Source organism: Gnatocerus cornutus, chromosome 6 (genome assembly GCF_029298725.1).
Source record: "Gnatocerus cornutus isolate USDA-ARS CGAHR chromosome 6, icGnaCorn1.1, whole genome shotgun sequence".
In the NCBI taxonomy this organism is placed as follows: domain Eukaryota; kingdom Metazoa; phylum Arthropoda; class Insecta; order Coleoptera; family Tenebrionidae; genus Gnatocerus; species Gnatocerus cornutus.
This window is the reverse complement of record NC_142238.1, coordinates 15,221,575-15,233,618: the sequence shown is the minus strand read 5'-3', so window position 1 is coordinate 15,233,618 and position 12,044 is coordinate 15,221,575. Positions and strand designations below refer to the sequence as shown.

At 35.1% G+C, this 12,044-nt stretch overlaps 1 protein-coding gene across 1 annotated transcript in view; it reads left to right on the top strand.

Moving 5' to 3' along the window:
* The first annotated feature begins 4,163 nt into the window (after positions 1-4,163).
* The window catches only part of LOC148173345 (furin-like protease 2), a 132,739-nt gene continuing 124,858 nt past the window's right edge, over positions 4,164-12,044 (top strand). Inside the window, exon 1 of the mRNA XM_088040153.1 lies at positions 4,164-4,473. The gene's annotated coding sequence lies outside the window, so the exon portion shown is untranslated. The remainder of the gene's footprint in view (positions 4,474-12,044) is intronic.

The following is a 12,044-nucleotide window of genomic DNA, read 5'->3' as shown; positions in this document are numbered from 1 at the left end:
TTCAAAAAACACCAAAGAAAATCGATTTTTGCACGTTAAATTTAGAAAAAACAGTTTTTAAAAAGACATCTAAATCCGGCCCTGGTGGAGCAGAACCGACCTCAGATTCGGAATTAGGACACTATTCCCCTTTAGAAATAACTCCACTTTTCCAATGCAATTGGTCTTGAACGGAGAATAAAATTTTTAATTTCCTGCCTCCCAAGTTACAACTTTCCAATAATCGTAGCTATTTGAAACAACTATCTCTGACATGTCCTTCATTTTGACAAGTCTAACATCCAAATCCAATCTATGTCATCAGATGACCAAGAAAAGAAAGAACTATATGAGTTCGACGGCAGTTACTTGAAAAGACTCAACGAAATCAGACAACAGTTAAATTTGGAAACGATCGATGATGGAGACACCGAAACTTATTACGTGCACACCAGCAGTTTACCATCAGAGACGAAGATCGACGAGAGTGAAGATCTCTACGACTGTGGGACTGATTATATGGAAAACTTAAACTCTATCCGGAAGCAGTTGAACATGATGGAGATCAAAGAAGAAGAAGTACGCGAAGAAACAGAACTGAAGATCCTGTTTGATCATCGAAAGAAGAAAGAGAATGTAAAGGATGTGGAATCAATAGAGACGTTGTACCGACCGCCGAAGAAAAAAACGTGCGTTCGTGATCGGACTCCGGATATTAAGATTAACAGTGACACTCGAGACCAAGCGTTTTGCACCCTCAACGTCCCTTGCACTTCGAATCAAAAAGCCGCTCCGTTGTCGCCAAAAGTGACGGTGTTAACCGAAGAACAAACCTCTCCAGGTGATACTTTAACTCGCCCAAGAAACGATTTCATGGTAGGTTTAGACCTGCCTAGGAAATCGACCACGTTGTACAATTTTCCTTCACTTGTACATCTGGCGAAGTGGGCGCAGATTTTAAATCACGGCGTCAAATTTGATCAGATTTTTTTAGGAGTTAATCAAATTGACGATCACTTAAAAATACCTGTAATAGAAACGGAAAATCACACTGAAATCGAAACCATTTCGAGTCTCACCAATATGAGTCATACGAGAAGAAAAGAAAGATGGTTACCGCCGTATCCTCAACCTGTTATTAGAGACGAGGCGGTCGAGGAGAGTGAAGTTAGTGAAAGCGAACTGGACGATGAGAGCAGGAAGTGTTGTCAGTGCTTTTCTATATGTTTTAGTAAAAAAAAGAAGAGATATTTTACGTAGGGTAGATATTTTAAGAACAATTTAGGTCTAAGCGTACTTCAGATATACTGTATGACAATAAAAACTAAGATTTTTATTAAAAATGTCACTTTGGTTGATTTGTTGGAATGACAATTCGAAAATTGCATTTTAGCCTTACACGATCAATCTAACTGTCAGAGTTTTAATAGAAAATTGTATGAAAATCTCCGCTGTTTATTTTCGGATTGTCAAAAAAATGAGAAATGAAATAATTTTAAAGCTAGGAGCAAAGTGAAATGAGAAATTTAAAATTTATGAACTACAGTCACCTCCACAAAACTTTGAATGTCAGGTTGATGTAGGTGTAAAGTCTAGAACCTTCTTTTCGTGTTTTAGCATTGTAATTTTGACTAAGGATATAATTAATTATGTCATGAATGAAATAATTAGACTATTAAAATGAATTGACTTTTATTTGATATTTATACTTCAAAATGAAAATCTAAAACTATACAGTGACGACTACAATAAAGTGGTACAGCTCTTGAGCGACATTGTAATCTCGTCCAAAAATTAAACTGTTGAACTACTAGTAGGACGTTATTGTAACTACCAATAATAGGTAAAGTCCGTTTTTTTTAAAAAAAACAAGGTTGCCTAGGGAGATTTTTGGTGAGAAAATAATTGTCGAATTTTTGACATTTCTGAAAATTAGGCAGTGTTTCCGTTAAAAACGTTTCTTTTACAGCCTGTTGAATTGCAAATCAAAGGATTTAATAGTGAAAAATTGTCAATTAGGCAACTATACTATTTGATTTTATCACCAAAAAGTCACCATCGACGACGTTGCCGGTTGTAAAGTGGTGGGAGAGTGCGGTGTTGGTGGTCTTTTAAAAAAAAAAAACGGACTTTACTTGACAATAATGATTAACCTACAAGAGATAATTTGTGCCTACAATGTAAAGTTACAGTCGCGACCAAATAATTTTGGACGTTAAAGTCATTTAATTGTCATAAACTGTAAAGCATCCTTTATTTATTTCATCACTTTTGACAAAATTGCGTGAGTTTTACATGTCAAATTGACACTAATGCATAAACTACATTCAAATTTTCAAAATGTCAAAAAAATGACGTCCACAATATTTTGGTCGTGACTGTATAGTTCGTACAGTGAGAAATTGAATGGCAGAAAAGTCATTAGATCTACGCGATAAAATAACAAAATAAGCACACTTACTGTCAACCTAGTTTGCGTACATTTTTAAGTGTTTTTAGTGTAATTTGCAGCATAATTTGCTGCCAACCTTTATCTCAACTGTCCATCTCTCACCAGATATACTATAATTGCTGCAATGTTATTTTTTTCTTTGGTTTTATTAATGTCATTATAATGAATCATTGTAAATTAAAAAAAATATTATACATTTAAAATGTAATTTTAAACACTTTTTCCTGACAAATTCTTAAAATAATTGATTAGCGCGACTTAATATACAGTAACGGTCAAAAGTTACAGGTACAAGTTTTAGACGCTATTTTCTCAAAAATTTAGTTGTGAAAATCTGGAAGTCAATTTCAACGTAAGTAAGTAGGCAAAATGACCATTTCGGAAGGGTTAATTATGACAGTAGTGAAACAAATGAAAAAATTGAAAATGCTATGTTCTGGAAGCTGAAATTGTCTTTTAATCAGTTTAATCAGTGCAGCGAATGGATTGAGTGGTTAATTGATATTCTTTTACTTTTGAACGTATCGGCGCCTTCAATTAGTTGGCCACTTAGTATTAGTAGTTCCAAAGACGTTCTATTAGTAGTTTATTTCTACAATGACAAAAAAGTGAAGCAGCTACTTTTGACCGTTTAATTCAATTTGATAAAGACAGCAATAGAAATAATCTTTGTTTCGTTTTGGTGTTTGTTGTTTAAATTTTTTCCATAGCGATTTTGACGTTTGACAAGTGACAATATTATAATAAATATTAAATATAAGTGGCAGAAGTTTAAAGTGACAGAACCATTTAGTTCGAATGCAGAACAAAGCGAGCCGCACACCAGAAATAATTTCATTTTGAATCACGCTGTATAATAACTGACAATGCATGTGGTTTTTATTGTATTGTAACAATCTAGTACACATTTTTAAACTTCTCTGCAAGGAATTTACTGATTTATAAAAAAGAAATTAGTACGATTTGAAAGGGATAAACTAGATACCTGTAACGGATAGATGTTCATTTTAATTAATAGATGGCTCCACAACAAAATGTCAAGAAAAACATAACTTAATCAGGTCATTAGTGATGCTCTTACTTTTTGGTAAAAATATGACAAATGTGACAGTTCTTGTTAGACTTTCCGCAGAAATTGCAGAAGTTGAAAAAATCAGTATTGTGCTGCACCAATCTGAACAGTCCTTTTTCTGTAAATTGAAATTTCGTGTTCTCATGCTATAATGAGACTGTTTTCGTTTATTTTCGTATCTGCTCGGCCCGTTACATTAATTGCTAGCTTAGATATTAGTAGTTCTGATGTCTAATTAGTAGTATATTACCTTTGTTTTTAACCCGTTTTACAATGACTGAACATATCGAATGAATTTTGGTCGTGACTGTATCCCAAAATTTTAATGACATACATATCACGTAGGCGTATTTAATTTAAATTTGGTTCAACGCTTGTCGCAATTAAATCGCAAATAATAGACGATTAATTCTATATCAATATTGCAAATTATATTAAAGTTGCTGTTGATTAAATTCTCTCCTACTCTGGAATTCGGAGTCACACTGTATATGCCCCCAAATAAATCAAGTCATTTTTATCTAATTTGTAAAATCCAATCATCTTCCACCAATCAATCGTCGAGTTATTGAAAAACCACCCAACCGTTGCACATTTGTTGAAATATTGATTAATTTTATAAAAAGTTTCCACGCAGCGTCATCTAGTGGTGCGCATTTCGAACCACTCACCGCACACTGCCTACTCACGAACGTCAAAACAGTCGAATCGCGCTAGCAGTTCGCAGCTGACAGTCAGATCCGGTTGTCTTCGCGAGCTGCTGTCAGTGTGACAATGTTTTCGTGATTTTTGAATCCTCAGTATACGATTCGTGGTTCGCGAAACTGAAATGTCCCTTTATTAGTGCGACTCGATATGCGAGAAGGAGTTGTGTGCGGCAAATTGTGCAAGTGTCTCCAGCAAACTGCTGGAAAGTGTTTTTTAGAAAGTGGGTTTGCCGTTTGTCAGTTTCGCAAGCACTCGAATTTCGGTGAGTATTTCCAAAATTTTCCCAAAAGGGCGGAAATCGAACAATTGGGGAAAAAGGGCGAGTTGGGAAAGTGAGGTTAGGTCGGGGGTTGGGGCTCTTGATTCTTATTTTTTTCGGGTAAAAGTGCAAGGTTCGGTTTTAGAGAAGCGAAAGTTGAGCGAGAACAGCGCAAGGACAATCACTTTTAATTGAAAACTTACACACGCTGTGCAAATTATTTGTACACAAATTGAGGTAAATCGGCGACCTCAGTGTGTGTGCGATTAGCGATTGTTTGTCTGGAAGGACACCCATGTCATAACAAAACAAAGATTTACTTTCATTTCTTCCGACGAATGAAATCGAAACTGCTAAGAAAGTTCCGCAATTAAAAACGAAAATTCCGAGCGGTTTCACAATCAAATGATAACAAGTCTTGTCCCGTTATTATTATTATTAATATTCACGCTCGATAAGGAAGTTATTGTTATTTTCGTCGTCTTGGTACTGTCTTTGGACTTGCACGAAAGTACCTACAGTGGACTCTCGATAATTTGAAATTCAAGGGACCTGACAAAAAGTTCAAATCGAGAGTTCAAAATATAGAAAAAGAGTAGAAAAAATTTAAACAAACGAGAGTTTAAAGGAAAACAGACACTAGTTAGAATAAACAAACCAATCAGAGAAGATAGCGTAAAATCCACTAACTCTACTTTGAAGAAATATCGCAAGACGTATGTTGTTTAAGCTATGAATTCTTCTGGTGAAACAGATTTATGCTACGACGAAACTTCCAAAAACCCTTAATTAACCCTTACGGTTAATGGCAGCCAACTTGCTTATTTTAAATAGAACACTCTATATTTTATTGCATTTTTGAATTCTATACGCAAATTAAAGATCACTTTCTATATACAGTGCTATACCGAAATTGTATCATTTCAAAAATACAGTCGAACTTCCACAACTCGAAATTTATTTTATTTTCTTGCGTTTTCTTTAAAATTTGCATGTGATTTCTTCTCTATAACTCGAAAATTTCTATAAATCGAATTAAATTTTGCCAACATACGATGTGTTCTATAACTTCTATAACTCGAAAATGTTCTCAGAATTAGTTTGTCAAAGCTGATATTGTGGTATTTTCTTAAAACTTCTACAGTATATTAACAGCTTTGAATGCCACCATAAATCTAGAATTTTATTAAAAGTGTTAGTTAGCTATGAAACTTGTAATAAGATCTCCAATGTCACCGAAAAAACTATTCTGAATTATATTTCGAAAATCTGGTTTTGGGTAAGTAGTGATGACCGAGGGAAAAATTCAAATTATAGAGTGTTGGCTGGAAAAGTGTTATCGATTTTACTTCAAATTAACGAGGGACCAAAATACATCGAAATTTTTCAATTTATCGAGAGAAATCGAGGGGACCGAGGAAAAACTTCAAATTATCGAGAGTCTACTGTAGTTGATTTTAACACGTCGTCGGTCCTAGATGTTGCATTAGTTAATGGCATCGCGAACTTTACGAAACTTGATCTTGCAACATCGCTATAAATTTGGACATTACATTAGGATTCTTGTTTCATCTCCGGTTTTGTGTAGCAATTAGGTCCAGCAGACGATGATGAAAAATGTCCCAAAAACATGTTGGCAACACTGAACCTCATCCAGATTTAGTCCATTTATTCCACTTCGTCCAGTTCTAATTCTATTTATGGGTTAATCCCGGTGAATCCGTTAGATTTGGTCTCATTCACTCAACTTCTCTGGAACTATCACGATTTATCGCAACGTCCTCCTAACAACGAAACAAAAGAATGCCATGTGCTGATAGTAATCTGTACATCAAGAGTGCAAAGTACACTTTCACGGCCGAGCATATAATTATGCACAGGGACGAAGCTTGCACCTACGAACGCGAAATTTTCTCACGTCCCTCATTCACTTGTTGAGCACAAAGAACTTTCGTTGTCGCAAACTGTTATTTTTCATCTGTTTCTGATGTTTTATTAATGGTACCAAGGCCATTCGTTTGGCAACTGTCGCTGTAATTAAATACAACTAATCTCGAAATGATGAAATAACCGAAAGAAAGTTATTAGTTAAGCGGTAAAAAATTCTATCATTAATGACAGACTCGCTACGGTGCACCGGAGGCGACAAAACAAAAACGAAATTTATGTATACTTTACAAATTGTCATTTAGTCAAATGAACAAGATAATTAAAACGGCTTTGATGAAGGAAAAAGTGGGTACTTTTGAGTTGTGATTCATCCTCTGAGGGCTTCTTTGTTCTGTGCTAGCAATCTAGGAATTGAGTTTATTGATTAACGATACGTTATCATTGATAGAAGGGCAGTAAACATTGGTACAACTTGTTTGATTACAAATCAAAGGATTTTATGTAAATCTTGAGCTAATTTACGCCGAGCTCACATGATTTAGATCCGGTAGATTTTTTTTTTGGGACCATGGGATACTTTTTAATTGTGGGAAAATTGTGTTATTTAGTTTTTTTCGGGAATGTTATCTACATCTGGCTTATCTGATTGGTTGTCGGTAAAAATTTCTAGTTTTTAATTTGTTTAAGTTTTACAATTATACTTCGTTCGTAACAAATTATCTGCATTTGTGGGACATTTACAGGCTAGTCCAACCACGACGGTCCAATTGGGTGCTCCTTGGGCCATTCTACTTCAATTTGGCCCATTTTTATCGTAGTAAAAATTATTTGTTTTTGTTAATGATTGATATTAAAATTGGTGTAAATTGGTAAATCTGCTGAATAAAGAAATAATTTATTATTGTTGTTAATACCTGTGATTTCAAACATACAAATCCATATCAAGCGGGGGCTATTTAAGTAATGTGTACAGTCAGCAGCAAGAGAAATGAGCTAATGAGCGAGATGTAGTAAACTCTTAAAAAGAAACGAGCCTGGAACTGAAAATTCACTATCCGAAACTTTGACTCGGTTATTTGTTGTCGTTCGTGAATTTTGAGCACGGGTTTGAAATCTTCGCGAAATTGTGCATAAAATGAGCTATAACAACGCAAAAAAAAATAAAAAAAAATATAAAATATGCGTGATCTCGATTTTCGAACTTTGTTATAGTTTTAGTTATGAATTTTCCCGAAAAACTGCAATAAAAATGCGATAACTGCGATACATAGTTGTAGTGGGAAGAAGTTAATTGCGTAAAAATCGTATTAAAAGTTAACAAAATAGGACTTTTAATGCACCGCTAAACTTGCCGGATGAAGATGCCTATGGGGCAAAATCCATTTCTAGACCCGACTTCTCATTGCCCTTCGGGCACATCGTCCGCATCAACTCCCTAGGTACGATAATAAATAACTATTACATATTACCTAATTTGTAAAGTAAACAGATATCTAACAATTTGTGATCCACCATAGTGTTAACTTTAACGTTTTTTTATGAATAAATTGTAGTTATTTAGTTTCTGGATGAGTAGGGGAGAGGGGGGCATAGTGGGGTACCGGGGCATAGCGGGGCAACACTGCTGCTGCTCAAATCAAACGCCGTGAAAAAAGTCGAATAGCATGTTTTGATTGGTTGTCAGTTGACAGTTGACCATATGTGTTTTATAAAACAAAGTGTGAAAACCTATATGTTTTATGAAACAAAATGTGAAATTCTGTGTTTTCGTTAAAAAATTCGCGAAGTTAAGGAGCAAGTTTTTTTAAAATTTAGTCATACAAATGTAGTGGCTAAATATGATGAAACTACTCATTTATGTGCAATAAGCGTTGATGACTAAGTAATTTTAAAATGTTACTTTTTCTAAGTAAGTACACAGTTATTCAAAAATTTGATTGTCCCATAGGGTACCCCACTTTACCCCTATATGCGGGGCAAATCCCATTTTCCAAAATAATGCTCACATGTCGTAAGTTTTTTATTGTGATCAAAAAAAGTGCAACAAAAATCATTCGCAATACATTAGTCTATGATATTTAGTAAAAAAAATTTGTTAATTCCTATTATTTTAGGATGCATGACTAAATGATTGTTAAGTTCCCCACTATGCCCCCTTCTCCCCTACATCTTCGTTGCCCTTTCACTTTTGAAAATCTCAAAAAAATCAATACGTATTAGCATAAAACTCCTACGCTTCCGTTTCCAATAACTTTCGATCACTTGTATTCTCCGATTGGCAGTAAAAGCCTAGAATCTCGTTGGAACGTTCGAACAGAACACGAAAAAACTTTTTGCGCAGTGAGAGAACGAGAAACAATCTAATATCGTACAGCCGCTCGTTAAATACTCGTCTTTGTCAGTGTACATGAACAATGGACCACAAAAAGACAGACAGTGTCCGACAATACAATGAAGGAATGGAGTGATGAAAGCGAGCTGGAAATAGCAAATTGAAGGAAAGAATGTGTACTTGGCTATTGTTTCATAAGAGGATTTACCACCGCACAACATCGTATAAATTTCGCTCGGGGCTATTTTATGTGCGTGGCGACAGTTATCCGAAAATGAAGACGAAGGCAAACGTAAATCTCGAAAAAGATTCTCAAAAGTGATTTGAATGTGCGAAAGCACGCCTTTCTACCCTCGCGCTGCAATATATCGCGCTCGAATTAATACAGTAATTACATAATGCGGTGTTAAATCAGCAGCCACGTAAATTACAGGGAATCGGTGATGTAGCGCCCCAGGCCGATCCGAACTATGTTTATCGGTTTAGTCTTTTTTCAAAACTTGATCGTATTTACGAGGAAAGATGTTTGAATTCCCACGGACCAAACAACCCTTGGACCGACGGAATTAATGTGCTTTTCGGACTCAAAGTACATCCAACCCTCAGCAACATTTTAGACTCGTGTGTATACATCATGCAGCGCTACTTTTATTCGCTCTGCCACTTAGATTTTATCGATCAAATGAGGAATTGCTCGAGGCACGTGTGCCATTATCGAGATGCACGATTACCACCGAATTTCAGAAAAACCCACTTTTTTCGAACGCACCCAAGGCGAAAACCTTGACGGTTTGTATGTACAGCTTCATGAAATTCGATTTAACCTTGCGACCTGTAAGGAAATAAAGTAAACGTAATAAATCTGTCTTTGGGAAATATTTCACGTCCGGAACGGGTAATATTACGTTCTCGTGCCTATTATTTGTAGGGGTGATGGGAGAAGGGGTTGGATGTCGTCAATCGAAGCGACCGTTGCTGAGACAACCGATGAGGTTACGAAAAAAATTGCGAACGTTGAGGAAATTCTTGGTAAGTGGGATAAATTACATGAAAGGACTTTTTTGCCGGATTAATCTCTTTCCAATCTCAGCAGGACATTGTTTATATGTCCTATCATACCGTTAACGACGTCCCGTAATCCTCAAAAGCACGAACTTCAAAATATTTCTCATTTTTGTGTGGACTTTCATTTTATTGTCGAAAGTCCCCATCGATAAGTGTGCTGCTAAAAAAACAGTTATCGATCTAAAACTGAGATTAATAAATTGACATTTGTATTTTTATTAAAATTGAAAGAAAAAGAAGTGGTTTTTGGCGATTCCAGTTAAAATGAGAGTGAATTTGTGGCTCTAGGAGGGCTAACAGATTACATGCATAGTCTCGCTAGATGCCAAAATATTGTTCTAAGAGTGTATCTAAAATTTGACCTCGTAAAGCCCAGAAGCGTTATTTATTTTGAAGCCAATGAAGAGGATGAAGAGTTACTTGAATTTTCAACACAGATTTCTTGCTAGAAAAATTGCTTTTATCATTGTTTTTGCAACAGTTGTTGTTCTGCACATAATTCGTAGGGCAAGTGAAGACATTCCTCTAGATGATTAAGAAAATATAGGGAAATCCTGTGTCTTAAAATCATCTCCTGGTCCAAGAAGCTATTCTAAACATTGTTAAGAACCTATTAGACCATGCAGGAGAGATAATCCAAATCATCGAGAATATCGAACGCCAGTAGCTTTCAGATGCATTGAACAAACTAGAACAAGAAAATGAGAAAGATACGGGATAATTAAATTTATAACGAGGATTTTGTTTGTAATTTAACTGAAGTTTGATTTAAAATTTTTACTGTGTTTCAACCAAATAACATTGTTTTCCTAATTTGTATCTTAAACATTCCCAAGTTGCTATGGAAACAAAGCTATTCTAACATTCCGTATCGAAATGGATATTCTAGCACTGAAAATGAATTGGAAAATAGCGAAAATAGCTCTGTTACAAGAACAAATTAGGAAAAATAATATAAAAACCTCGTTCATAAGGCCATTTAGGCACTCATCCATTATAAAACTCGCGGCTTTGCCGCTCGTTTTATAAACTTGGATTCGTGCCTAAAAAATTGCCTTATGAAACTCGGTGTTTTAATATACTATTCTATTGTTTCTTGTTGTTTCACTTTTTCTTTAGAGTTTTTAAAGGTTCTTGTGCAATGGTAGAGGTCTTTCTACAAAAAAAAAGAAGCTTCTTCATACTTCTTAATTCTGTTTTTCTTTAATCACTTTTTCGCAAGATTTACCAATACTGACTGTTTAAAAAAGATTAATTTTCCTTAAGTTTGATCACCAGAAAATGTTTCTCAAGATTCAAGACGTAGTAGTCTGTCATAGTGACAATAATTTGCGGCATTGTCACTGTTCTTTTTGTCTTGATCGTAGTCTTATAAATCTCGGTTTATAGTGAAAACAGACCATACAAAACCAAGTTAAAAATCACTAGTTAAACTAAACTCAGTTTATTAAAACTACAGTTAAACGCTAGTTGGTGAAATCGGCTCTTAATGTTAATTGCAGTGGTTCAACTTATATCAATGTAAATGCGACTAAATTGTACGATTTCAACAAAGATAAAATCCATCTTGTTTTTTTGAGGATTCTTAAAGTAATTTCATATCTCAAGAATGGTAACTTCTACAAAAAATGCGATGAAAACTTTGATAAGGACAATTTTCATAAGTATTTTTGCCATTGGAATCACCACTAATGAGATTTGTTTTCTTTGACATTTACCATGGCGTAACTTTTGTAGCAGCAGACCGATCGATGGGGATTTTTGACATTTGGTTTGGAATAATAAAATGAACGTCCACACAAAACAACAGCCTTGTGCGAATTATTGGACTAATTCGGGAAGTGTGAATCTGGTATGGTGACAACAGTTAAGCGCGCGCTAACGTTACGGCAAATTTAACGTACGCTATCAAAAACTCTCTGGTTAATTAACAGAAAAAAACCGATTTTTTGTGGGAATTGTGGTGTAAAGTTCAACCTTGCTCGGTTTAAACTTGCCTCATTGCGTCTAGATTCTTTTGAAAATGTTCCGTAACAACAAACAAATTACCATAAACACGATCCATGACGGAGAACGCGGATAACTAAAAATTGAATTAATTAATCAACATTCGAACATTGTACCAATATGAATAATTTCACGGTGCGCTGATAAATTGGTGTTACCACAACTTGGATGTTAATTAGTAAACTCGGTAAAAAAACCCAATTAAAAAGTGTATTTTCTCGTCTGATGAAAAATGAATCGGAAAAGCGTAATTTTTCATCGTTCCTTTAGTTCAGTAATT